The 13573-nt window shown below is 43.1% G+C and overlaps 1 protein-coding gene across 1 annotated transcript in view; it reads right to left on the bottom strand.

Annotated features, from left to right (window-relative positions):
* The window catches only part of LOC112229182 (plexin-B2), a 252685-nt gene extending 239930 nt beyond the window's left edge, over positions 1–12755 (bottom strand). Inside the window, exon 1 of the mRNA XM_042302826.1 lies at positions 12340–12755. The gene's annotated coding sequence lies outside the window, so the exon portion shown is untranslated. The remainder of the gene's footprint in view (positions 1–12339) is intronic.
* Positions 12756–13573: the final 818 nt, after the last annotated feature.

The following is a 13573-nucleotide window of genomic DNA, read 5'->3' as shown; positions in this document are numbered from 1 at the left end:
AGATGGAAAATTACTGAGGATAATAGCAGACGATATTACCACTCCTATTTGCCACATCTTCAATTTAAGTCTACTGAAGAGAGTATGCCCTCAGGCCTGGAGGGAAGCTAAAGTCATGCTGCTACCCAAGAATAGTAAAGCCCCCTTTACTGGCTCAAATAGCCAACCAATAAGCCTGTTACCAACCCTTAGCAAACTTCTGGGAAAAAATGGTGTTTGACCAGATACAATGCTATTTCAGAGTAAACAAATTGACAACAGAATTTCAGCATGCTTATAGGGAAGGACACTCAACAGGCACAGCATTTACACAAATGACTGATGATTGGCTGAGAGAAATTGATGATAAAATGATTGTGGGGGCTGTCTTTTTAAACTTCAGTGCAGCTTTTGACATTATTGATCATAGTCTACTGCTGGAAAAACGTGTGTTATGGCTTTGCACCCCCTGCTATAATGTGAATAAAGAGGGTGTTCTTTAAAACTTGTTTGGGATAGGGGGCAGTATTTTGACGTCCAGATGAAAAGCTTGCCCAAAGTAAACTACCTGTTACTCAGGCCCAGAAGCTAGGATATGCATTTAATTGGTAGATTTGGATAGAAAAGTTTCTAAAACTGTTAAAGTCATGTCTGTGAGTATAACAAAACTGATATGGCAGGCGAAACCCCAAGGACAATCTATTCCCCCCCCCAAAAAAAGAGAAATTCAGCTTACCACTATTTTCAATGGCTAGAACTTTAATTATAAGGCCAAGTCCTCCCAGATTGCAGTTCATAGGGCTTCCACTAGATGTCAACAGTCTTTAGAAAGAGTTTCATGCGGTTTTTTGGGGAAAAATGACCCAGAAATTGAAGTTTTTCTAGGTGGCTCCCATTTTGGCTGTAGTGTTTCCAAGCGCGTGGATGAAAGCTCGTTTTCTTATTTATCTCCGGTAATGAACATACTATTCTCCGTCCTAAAATGTATTGTTTATTTGCATATTAGGATACCTAAGGTTTGATTATAAATGTTGTTTGACTTGTTTAGAAAAGTTTATTAGAAACGTTTTGGGATTCATTTTGATGGAGGGAAACTGGATGGATTATTGACTGAAGCGCGCCAGCTAAACTGAGTTTTTATGGATATAAAAAACATTATCGAACAAAAGGACCATTTGTGATGTAACTGGGACCTTTTGGAGTGCCAACAGAAGCAGATCAAAGGTAAGGCATTTTTTATATCGCTATTTCTGACTTTTGTGTCGCACCTGCCTGGTTGAAATATGTTTTTCATGTGTTTGTATGCAGGGTGCTGTCCTCAGATAATCGCATGGTTTGCTTTTGCTGTAAAGACTTTTTGAAATCTGACATGGCGGTTGGATTAACAAGAAGTGGAGCTTTATTTGGATGTATTACACTTGTGATTTTATGAAAGTTAAATATTTATAGTAATTTAATTTGAATTTTCGCGCCCTGCAATTTCACCAGATGTTGTCGAGGTGTCCCGCTAGCGGCACGCCTTTCCCAAACAGCCTATCAAATATAATCCAGTTAGAATCAGGAATTCCCCAGGGTAGCTGTTTAGGCCCCTTGCTTTTTTAAATTTTTACTAATGACATGCTACTGACTGAGTAAAGCCACATTTTTATGTATGCGGATGACGCAACACTACACACGTTAGCTACTACAGTGACTGAAATGACTGCAACACCCAACAAAGAGCTGCAGTTAGTTTGAGTGTGTGGAAAGGAATAAGTTAGCCCTAAATATTTATAAAACTAAAAGCATTGTATTTGGAACAAAATACTTACTAAAACCTAAACCTCAGCTAAATCTTGTAATAAATCATGTGGAAATTGAGCAAGTTGAGATGACTAAATTGCTTGAAATAACACTAGATTGTAAACTGTCATGGTCAAAACATATTGATGCAGTAGTAGCTAAGATGGGATAAGTCTGTCTATAATAAAGTGATGCTCTGCCATCTTAACAACACTTATAACAAGGCAGATCCTACAGGCCCTAGTTTTGTCGCACCTTGACTACTGTTCAGTCGTGTGGTCAGGTGCCACAAAAAAGGACTTAGGAAAATTGCAATTGGCTCAGAACAGGGCAGCACAGCTGGTCCTTGGATGTACACAGATAGTTAATATTAACAATATGCATGTCAATCTCTCTGGCTGAAAGTGGAGGAGAGATTGACTTCATCACTACTTTTATGAACTCCTGGCACACAGCTCGGACACCCATGCATACCCTACAAGACATGCCACAACAGGTCTCTTCACAGTCCCCAAGTCCAGAACAGACTATGGGAGGCACACAGTACTACATAGAGCCATGACAACGTGGAACTCTATTCCACATCAAGTAACTTACGCAAGCAGTAAAATTAGATTCAAAAACAGATTAAAAAAACACTTTACGGAACAGCAGGGACTGTGAAGCAACACAAACACTGGCACAGACACGTGCACACACATGGATTTAGTAATGTAGATATGTGGTAGTGGTGGAGTAGGGGCCTGAGGGCGCACATTGCATTGTGAAATCTGTGAATGTATTGTAATGTTTTAAAATGGTATAAATTGCCTTAATTTTGCTGAACCCCAGGAAGAGTAGCTGCTGCTTTGGCTAATGGGGATCCATAATAAATACAAATACAACTCTATTCACTTGTGTTAGGCTATATTGCAAGTAGCCTAGTGTCTAAATGTTGCCCCGAATCCCCCCTTTAGTAGATATAAAAGGTATTTCATACAATATACAGCCAACATATTAGGCCTAACTGGCAGCAGTAGGCTACATGATCTGTGTCATTGTGTGTGAGCATGTCTTTCTCTGTTTTCTTCCTACCTTGGTTACATCACAGCAGCTGATCTGTCATTTCTCACAGACACAGCTCTCGGACCAGCAGAACCAGAACTTTTAGCAAATAAATCGGTTAATTTCACACATTTACTGGGTGGGTCTCACTCTCTTTCCACTTTTTTCATTTCACCTTTATTTAACCAGGTGGGCCAGTTGAGAACAAGTTCGACACAAACAAAACATAGTTACACATAGGTTAAACAAACGTACAGTCAATAACACAATAGAAAAATGTATATATAGTGTGTGCAAATGTAGTAAGATTAGGGAGGTAAGGCAATAAACAGGCCATAGTGGTGAAATAATTACAATTAAACACTGGAGTGATAGATATGCAGAAGATGAATGTGCAAGTAGAGATACTGGGGTGCAAAGGAGCAAAAAAATAAAATAGGGATGAGGTAGTTGGATGAGCTATTTACAGATGGGCTGTGTACAGGTGCAATGATCGGTAAGCTGCTCTGAAAGCTGATGCTTAAAGTTAGTGAGGGAGATAAGACTCCAGCTTCAGTGATTTTTGCAATTAGTTCAAGTCATTGGCAGCAGAGAACTGGAAGTAAAGGCAGCCAAAGGAGGAGTTGGCTTTGGGGATGACCAGTGAAATATACCTGCTGGACCGCGTGCTGCGAGTGGGTGCTGCTATGGTGACCAGTGAGCTGAGATAAGGCGGGGCTTTACCTAGCAAAGACTTAAAAAAAAGGACCTGTAGAAAAAGGACCTGTAGCCAGTGGGTTTGGCGACGAATATTAAGTGAGGGCCAGCCAACGAGAGCGTACAGGTCACAGTGGTGGTTAGTATATGAGGCTTTGGTGACAAAACAGATGGCACTGTGATAGACTGCATCCAATTTGCTGAGTAGAGTGTTGGAGGCTATTTTGTAAATGACATCGCCGAAGTTAAGGATCGGTAGGATAGTCAGATTTACTAGGGTATGTTTGGCAGCATGAGTGAAGAATGTTTTGTTTGCGAAATAGGAAGCCGATTCTAGATTTAATTTTGGATTGGAGATGCTTAATGCGAGTCTGGAAGGAGAGTTTATAGTCTAACCAGACACCTAGGTATTTGTAGTTGTCCACATATTAAGTCAGAACCGTCCAGAGTAGTGATGCTAGACGGGCGGGTGGGCAGCGATCGTTTGAAGAGCATGCATTTAGTTTTACTTGCATTTAAGAGCAGTTGGAGGACACGGAAGGAGTGTTGTATAGCATTGAAGCTTGTCTGGAGGTTAGTTAACACAGTGTCCAAAGAAGGGCCAGAAGTATACAGAATGGTGTCGTCTGCGTAGAGGTGGATCAGAGAATCACCAGCAGCAAGAGCGACATCATTGATGTATACAGAGAAAAGCCCGAGAATTGAACCCTGTGGCACCCCAATAGAGACTGCCAGAGGTCCGGACAACAGGCCCTCCGATTTGACACACTGAACTCTGAGAAGTAGTTGGAAAACCAGTCGAGGCAGTCATTTGAGAAACCAAGGCTGTTGAGTCTGCCGATTAGAATGCGGTGAGAGTCGAAAGCCTTGGCCAGGTCGATGAAGACGGCTGAACAGTATTGTCTTTTATCAATGGTGGTTATGATATCGCTTAGGACCTTGAGCGTGGCTGAGGTGCACCCATGACCAGCTCGAAAACCAAAATTGGTCCGGCCCAGCTTGGTCAGACAAATGCCCCATATACTACAGATTATTATGCCAGCAGAGGAACTGTGCAAAAGTCATTTAAAAAGAAACAGGGCCACTCTGCCAGCTCTGTCATTTTTTATCAAATAAATATATATAATTATTAATTTATTTTTTACATTTTCGACCAGCCCACCCCAATAAAAGATGGTCCGGCCTTTGCCAGAATTGTCAGACGACCAATCTACCCATGACCTCTAGTATTGTGCGGTCCCTGACAATTCCCAGTCCTACACCCCACCTTATATCAAATCAACTATCTCCCTCTTGGCTCTATCCCTATGAAATATTACTACTGCTCACTCCCACGCATAACAATGTATAATCTCTCAACCGAGCAATTAAGTTCTCTCCCTCCCTCATTCCCTCCCAAATAATGTATATATTTCCAGAACATGTGTGCATTACAGAATTACGACACATTATCTCTCTCGTTCTCTCTCTGACTCATATGAAATCCTCTGTGAGAAGAGTCAGACTCAGAATAGTTCAAGGTAAAGACCTAAAGATGATAGTAGTCAAAGTTGGCGAGAGTGGGTAGTGTTCCGAGAATCAGCATGCGATGAGAAGTGGTGTGGAGTGAGCCATGGGTAGGTTGAGAGCACTGTGGAGAGCATCGGCATAGGATGAAAGCAGTGTGGGTTGAGACAGTGTCAAGGTTGTTTGAGGGGTAAAGCGAACCCTGTAGAGTGTGGATGAAGCCATTATGGTGAAGGCCGAGGGCTTAAGTGGACCCCTACAGTATTGAGAGTCAATAGTAGTGAGGAGGTAAAGCCTTGGATGGTGTTGGCTGTGTGGGGTTGGGTGGTAGGAACTAGAGAGGGTGTCTGAGCAGCATGGTGGGGTGGGGAAGAAGTTACACTACAGACAGAGGCATGCCCCTACCCCCGCCCCCTGCAAGCGAACACTGTCACAGCCCAGCTGAGCTGCCAGCTGTTGGAGAGGAAGTGTGAGAATGAATGTGATCTCACCTTGTGGGCCTGTCATTACTACAATGGCTTTGGTATCAGCTGTAACAGAGCTCAAGAGTCAGGGGTGGTGGAGGGGATGGGGATAGAAAATGCAGGGGCTTTGTGGGGTATAGGCATGTACTGTATAGCTGTGTTACAACCACTAACCCAAATGATCTGCTCTAAATATAGTAAATAACATGAAAATAGTTCAGTGAACTGTCTTTCTTTGTGCACGCAGTCTGCTTTTTCGTGTTTTTGGATTATCCCTGATTTTGCAAGAGACATAAGAGCTTCTAAAGTGATTCACCATGAAGCGACATAACAGAGCCAGAAGGGGAGAGGTTAGGAGGCCAGCGTTTGGGACGGTGCCCAGTAAGGCCAAGGGCATTAGCACAAGGGGTGGCAGCAGCAAATGCTAAGAGATGAGATCACAGAAGCACCTCAGCATGATGCCGCCTCATCACAGGATAATCCACCCAACATAAAAAAAGACTATCTCCAATCTGAAGGAAATCGCTATTCTCCTGAGCCTGAATTAATGCAAAATTGACACCCCCATACCCATACCCTATTTCTCACCCCCACCACAATATAAAAGGTGTAGGCCTAGTTCTGACAGACAAATAAGAACAAGCCAGGCTAACATCAGCCACCTAGCCATATATTGTACACATGTAATAGCAATGTATTTGATGTTTAAAATTCTGCGCCCATTTTGAAAATGATATATGGAACATTTGGGGTCATCATCATGAGATGCTCTAGCAGTACAGCGACTAGGTTTGGGCTACATTGGGGTAGGGTAGGGTGGTGGTGACGGGCTTTACATAGCTAACCAGGATTAAGGCTGTACTTTATAGAAATGAAAAGGACCAAGAGGTTATGCCTACTAATCCTGTAGAACGCATACAAAGAGACAAAGGATGGATAGATTTAACTACATTTGACCTTAAACACAGCCGGAAGTCTATGAAATGAAGTACAGCATATCAGCAGCAGACCAGCAGGACAAGAGACTAAACTATCTGGATAGAGAGATGCTGTATGATTTATGCCTACGCTGAACAGTTGTGTCCTCAGATGGCGAGTACATATAAGGGAAGCTATGAGCAATTAAACAAGTCACATTTTGCAATGTTGGATTTCACAAGACCAAAATAAGTGCAGTGGAATGGACATCACAAAAAAATCAATGTACAAAGCTAACACCAACCATGACTACAGTGGTACAATATTCCAAGATTTATTACGCTGTTTAGGCATGTTGTAATGTCTGCTATTCCCTGAGGTTTTTTTATAACTTGCGTTAGATACATAGTATGAGCTTCGATTTGACTGACGAGAATTACAAAACCCTCAAAATCCTATGAGAAATGTGGCATCTTCAAAATGAAAAGAGCATATGTAATGAACAAGTGTGGTATGTTTGTCTTTTTCACGCTTGTGGGGAGCAGGAAAAATAATTTATCCCTGACCGGTCTCTCTCATCCCCTCCACACAGATAATGTGTCTATTTATTCAGGGAGGATGAGATAATCCCTGAATGAGGCATTGTGGGTTACAGACAGACAGACCTGGTTTTAGGTTGCCTCACTGTGTGTGTTCCTTTGAGCAGATGGCCCTTATTGGAAACCCAGACTTGCTGTGTCAGGAGTTCGGGCTTAGTGACACCGCCCCCCACAAAAAAAATAAAAAATACCAACCAACACTGCCCACCCCACCCGACCATCCTTCCTGATTCCCCTCGAGCGGAGTACCCCCGACCCGGACTAATCAATTTCCACCACGACAACGTTTGTTAATGTCATTTAATGGGGATAATCCCCAGGAGATGGAGCATCCCATGTACAGTAGGTCTGTATGTGAGGGGTGGGTGGCTCGGCGAAATGGACGACGGACTCCGGAATCAAAGGACGATTTAGACAGACAACAAGGCTATACAGTGAGAGAGCAGAGCAGAGGGCCGGGGCCAGAGAGACACAGACTCACAGCACTACTCAGGAGATTCGAGGAGGACATGAATGGGATGACTATCTACATGTTCTCCACAGGAAAGTTCAAAACAAACAGTACCAATCAAAATACATAATCACATGCCGACTCAGAGGCAGGGGAGTGTTTCACATGGTCAGGCTCAGTGAGATTGCCTGTATGAGATGGTGTGAGAGATGTTTCTTGTGGAGTCGTGATGACTGATCCGCTACTCTACAGTTTACAGGCTGCCAGGACCATTATTCTGTCTTCACATGTTACTGTGAAAAAGAGACACAACCAACGTAGTTAATCAAAGCATGGTTTACTACAAATGAAATACTAATGAAGCCTGTGAAGGTAAATGCATTCATGAAGTGGTCATCATAAGGATCTAGGCAAATGCCTTCTTAGTGAACTGTATAACTTCATAGTGCATGGATCACTTTGTGCAAATGAATGAGATACAGTGCATTCGGGAAAGTATTCAGACACCTTCCTTTTTCCACATTTAGTTGCAGCCTCATTCTAAAATGGATGATCTTTTTTGGGGTCATCAATCTAGACACAATACCCCTTAGTGACAAAGAGAAAATTTCTGGGGGCCTCCCGGGTGGCGCAGTGGTTAAGGGCGCTCTACTGCAGCGCCAGCTGTGCCATCAGAGACTCTGGGTTCGCGCCCAGGCTCTGTCGTAACCGGCCGCGTCCGGGAGGTCCGTGGGGCGACGCACAATTGGCCTAGCGTCGTCTGGGTTAGGGAGGGCTTGGCCGGTAGGGATGTCCTTGTCTCATCGCGCACCAGCGACGAGCAATGGGCATAAACAGGTGGAAATCTTTGGTCTGATGAGTCCAAATTTGAGGTTTTTGGTTCCAAACGCTGTATCTTTGTGAGACAAACGGATTATCTCCGTATGTGTGGTTCCCATCGTGAAGCATGGAGGTAGAGGTGTGATTGTGTGGGGGTGCTTTGCTGATGACACTGTTGGTCATTTATTTAGAATTCAAGAATTCATACTTCAGCAGCATGACAACCACAGCATTTTGCAGTGTTACGCCATCCCATCTGGTTTGCGCTTAGTGGGACTATCTTTTGTTTTTCAACAGGACAATGACCCAACACACCTCCAGGCTGTGTAAGGCTATTTGAACAAGAAGGAGAGTGATGTAGTGCTGCATCAGATGACCTGGCCTGCACAATCACCCGACATCACCCCAATTGAGATGGTTTGGGATGAGTTGGACCACAGAGTGAAGGAAAAGCAGCCAACAAGTGCTCATCATATGTGGGAACTCCTTCACAAGTCTATTGGAAAAGCATTCCAGGTGAAGCTTGTTGAGAGATTGCCAAGCATGTGCAAAGCCGTCATCGAGGCAAAGGGTGGCTACTTTGAAGAATCTCAAATATAAAATATACACTGCTCAAAAAAATAAAGGGAACACTAAAATAAGACATCCTAGATCTGAATTAATGAAATATTCTTATTAAATACTTTTTTCTTTACATAGTTGAATGTGCTGACAACAAAATCACACAAAAATTATCAATGGAAATCAAATTTATCAACCCATGGAGGTCTGGATTTGGAGTCACACTCAAAATTAAAGTGGAAAACCACACTACAAGCTGAACCAACTTTGATGTAATCTCCTTAAAACAAGTCAAAATGAGGCTCAGTAGTGTGTGTGGCCACCACGTGCCGGTATGACCTCCCTACAACGCCTGGGCATGCTCCTGATGAGGTGGCGGATGGTCTCCTGAGGGATCTCCTCCCAGACCTGGACTAAAGCATCCGCCAACTCCTGGACAGTCTGTGGTGCAACGTGGCGTTGGTGGATGGAGCGAGACATGATGTCCCAGATGTGCTCAATTGGATTCAGGTCTGGGGAACGGGCGAGCCAGTCCATAGCATCAATGCCTTCCTCTTGCAGGAACTGCTGACACACTCCAGCCACATGAGGTCTAGCATTGTCTTGCATTAGGAGGAACCCAGGGCCAACCGCACCAGCATATGACCTCACAAGGGGTCTGAGGATCTCATCTCGGTACCTAATGGCAGTCAGGCTAACTCTGGCGAGCACATGGAGAGCTGTGCGGCCCCCAAAGAAATGCCACCCCACACCATGACTGACCCACGGCCAAACCGGTCATGCTGGAGGATGTTGCAGGCAGCAGAACATTCTCCACAGCGTCTCCAGACTGTCACGTCTGTCACATGTGCTCAGTGTGAACCTGCTTTCATCTGTGAAGAGCACAGGGCACCAGTGGCGAATTTGCCAATCTTGGTGTTCTCTGGCAAATGCCAAACGTGCTGCACGGTGTTGGGCTGTAAGCACAACCCCCACCTGTGGACGTCGGGCCCTCATACCACCCTCATGGAATCTGTTTCTGACCGTTTGAGCAGACACATGCACATTTGTGGCCTGCTGGAGGTCATTTTGCAGGGCTCTGGCAGTGCTCCTCCTGCTCCTCCTTGCACAAAGGCGGAGGTAGCGGTCCTGCTGCTGGGTTGTTGCCCTCCTACGGCCTCATCCACGTCTCCTGATGTACTGGCCTGTCTCCTGGTAGCGCCTCCATGCTCTGGACACTACGCTGACAGACACAGCAAACCTTCTTTCCACAACTCGCATTCATGTACCATCCTGGATGAGCTGCACTACCTGAGCCACTTGTGTGGGTTGTAGACTCCGTCTCATGCTACCACTAGAGTGAAAGCACCGCAAGCATTCAAAAGTGACTAAAACATCAGCCAGGAAGCATAGGAAATGAGAAGTGGTCTGTAGTCACCACCTGCAGAACCACTCCTTTATTGGGGGGTGCCTTGCTAATTGCCTATAATTTCCACCTGTTGTCTATTCCATTTGCACAACAGCATGTGAAATTTATTGTCAATCAGTGTTGCTTCCTAAGTGGACAGTTTGATTTCACAGAAGTGTGATTGACTTGGCGTTACATTGTGTTGTTTAAGTGTTCCCTTTATTTTTTTGAGCAGTGTATTTTGATTTGTTGAAAACTTTTTGGTTACTACATGATTCCATGTGTGTTATTTCATAATTGTGGTGTCTTCACTATTATTCTGTAATGTATAAAATAGTACAAATAAATAAAAACTCTTGAATGAGTAGGTGTGTCCAATATTTTGACTGGTATTGCATGTAAAATGTGATATCAGTTTTTTTTTAAAGTTTTATACATTTGCAAAAATTTCTAAAAACCTGTTTTTGTTTAGTCATTATGGGTTAATGTGTGTAAATTGATGAGGGGAAAACATATTAAATCCATTTGAGGATAAGGCTGTAATGTAAAAAAATGTGGAAAAAGTCAAGGGGTCTGAATATTTTCAGAATTCACTGTAGGCTAGCTCTCGAACACCCTTCTCCATTAGCTTCCGCCACGTGTGAACTACAAAGCTGTGTTTTAACGTTTAGAAAACGTCAATCCCTGTTTGCCAAAACGGTTTTTGAAACATACCGATATGCCCCATATCTTTCACATCAGTGAGAAATAATCTTCCAAATAAAAAAGACACTTACTGTAGCAGATTTGCACAGATCCATATGCTCTGTGTTCCTCCAGTTGAGGAACTACACTTCCTCCCCAGTTAACCTTACACACAGGTTTTAAGAGAGTGCTGATTAATTAGCACAGGTGGCCACCTCTGTCTTTGGTAAACAAGTACTGTAACATGGATATATGGCCGTGTGGGAACACCCTAAACCCATAAAGGTGTGTAGTAATTTAACATTTTGTTAAAGTATTTCTCGCTGATATGAATGATACCTTCCTTATATGTTGACAAAACTGACTCCGCACATGCGTCCGCGTGCGCCATCGATTCTGTCTATCCCCACCAGATGCGTTCATGACACCCAGGTTAAAATACCAAAACCAACTGTGAACACATGAAACATTTATGGAAATTTAGCTAGATTACTGTTGCTAGCTAATTTGTCCTAGGAGATCAACACTGGGTTATTATTTTACCTGAAATGCACATGGTCCCTTTTTTGCTGGATAATTTTAGAATTTTGACCCATTTTGAGTCACACGAAATTGAGTGTTCTCTACTCAGACAATTAATCCACAGATAAAAGGGGAAACCTAGTTAGTTTTTTTAGCGCCTGGCTACGCAGACGCACCTTGACGTGCGGAGCAGTGTGGGTGAAATCATTGAATAACATGCATGTACAATTATTTTGCAACGCTCTCGCACGCAACACTTGCGGTTTGGGCTGCATGTTACGTTTTCAAAACCGCACCTACCACAAGCGATGCGATTTAAGGTTCATTACGAGAGTCGGGGCTCTTAACCAAACTCCCAAAGCCGATACTATTGTCAATAGGCGCTAAATGTAGTTAGCTATGAATGGGTTAAATGTAGGCTAGACTGCATCTACTCATACAAGTGCATATGCTATGGGCGGTTTAGCAACTAATACTGAGTGACTACAGAAATCCATTTCGTGTTTAAACTGCTCAAACAAAACTCAGGTTCACCATTCATAAAGCATTATTTCCATACAGTTGCATCACTTCATAATGTTGGAGGAAAAACATTTAATCTGACAAAGATAATACTTCCAATCAATATGTAACCTAAATTTATATGTGAATTCAAGGGACACGTTCTTAGGTTTCAAGACAAATGTGCAAAACATGCGTGTCTCGTGTCATGTCTGTTGTATAGAGCGGCGCTATTATCGGAAGTAATACATGTACTACTATCATCGCAATTGTAAATTCAGCAGATGTTTACGCAGGCAAATGAGTATACAGCCAGCTATATTCTTACTGACCCGAAGATGTATTTGAATTCGCTTCTAAAATGTATAGAATATAAAAGACAGACTGGGTCCGTTGCTGTAGCGGGAGAACACCCGTCAAACTCACCTTGGAAGAACAGTATAGTTGCACAAACACCAGCCGTTGGGTTTCAAAGTCCCCCTAAAAATTAAAAATAACCCCCAAGCAAAATGCATGTAAAGTTCACATTTTACTCTTCCTGAATTCGCGCGGAAAGGGTTACAGAAAGGCACTGTTCCTTAGAAAATACAGTGGGGCACGCACTGGTTGACAATTCCTAGGGAAAGACGACACTCAACAAGAGTCCAGAAAATAACAGGGACTTTCTCCACGCCCAGGTACAGGATCACATGATGATTCCAGGTGTTTCTTCTCGAACTCTGGCTAAATTGGCAATACACCTGTGAGATCCGCTCACATCCGCCTTGAGTGACATTGCATTTGAGAACCATGACATTATAGTGGGGAATGCGTGGAGAGGAAGAACGCAACATCGACCGGGACGAGAGAGGAATTATTCTCCTCCCCCTTCCAAAACGCAGAAGACTGTATAGTTCACTGACTGCCAGGCAATGGTTACGAAATATCAAGAAAAGCGAAGGAGCAAGTAGTATAATATGGTATTCGGTCGCCACCGGCTTCAACTCATTGTAATGAAGGGAAGGCATTGGAATAGCTCATGCATGCGAGTTCACATTCAGTTAAAAATAATATTGGAACATATACCGGATAGGTGCAGTGAAATGTGTTGTTTTACAAGGTCAGCCACAGTAGTACTGTACCCCTGGAGCAAATTATGGTTAAGTGCCTTACTCAAGGGCACATCGACAGATTTTTCAATTTGTTCGTTTTTGTATTCCATCCAGCAACCTTTTGGTTACTAGCTCAACGCTCCAACCTCAAGAAGGATACCTGCCGCCCTATGCCCAGTATGGCATAGTTGTCTTAACCTTGATGCTTATTTCAACATTTTAAAGTGGTTTTATTTTTTAATCTGTGTCAGATTAATGTCTAATGGAAGATTATGGCCGTTTTATTCCTCGGATGTAAAAATGTATATTCTAAATCCAACCAACGATTCAAACCATCCAAAAGCATTTGCTTGTCCAAACTTGTCCCTAGGGTCATGGGGGATCATGGTTGATAATGATAACTGCCTCATGATGTCATAAATCAACTCTAATGTCTTCAAGATGGAGGTCATGATAAATAAAGTATTTATGACTATGACATAGCTTATTCTTTGCAGTTTCAAGGGCAAATCCAATCACATACAGTACCAGTCAAAAGTTTGGACACGTACTCATTCCAGTGTTTTTCT

The sequence above is a fragment of the Oncorhynchus tshawytscha genome, linkage group LG01, assembly GCF_018296145.1.
Source record: "Oncorhynchus tshawytscha isolate Ot180627B linkage group LG01, Otsh_v2.0, whole genome shotgun sequence".
NCBI lineage: Eukaryota > Metazoa > Chordata > Actinopteri > Salmoniformes > Salmonidae > Oncorhynchus > Oncorhynchus tshawytscha.
This window is presented reverse-complemented; position numbering and strand designations above follow the sequence as displayed.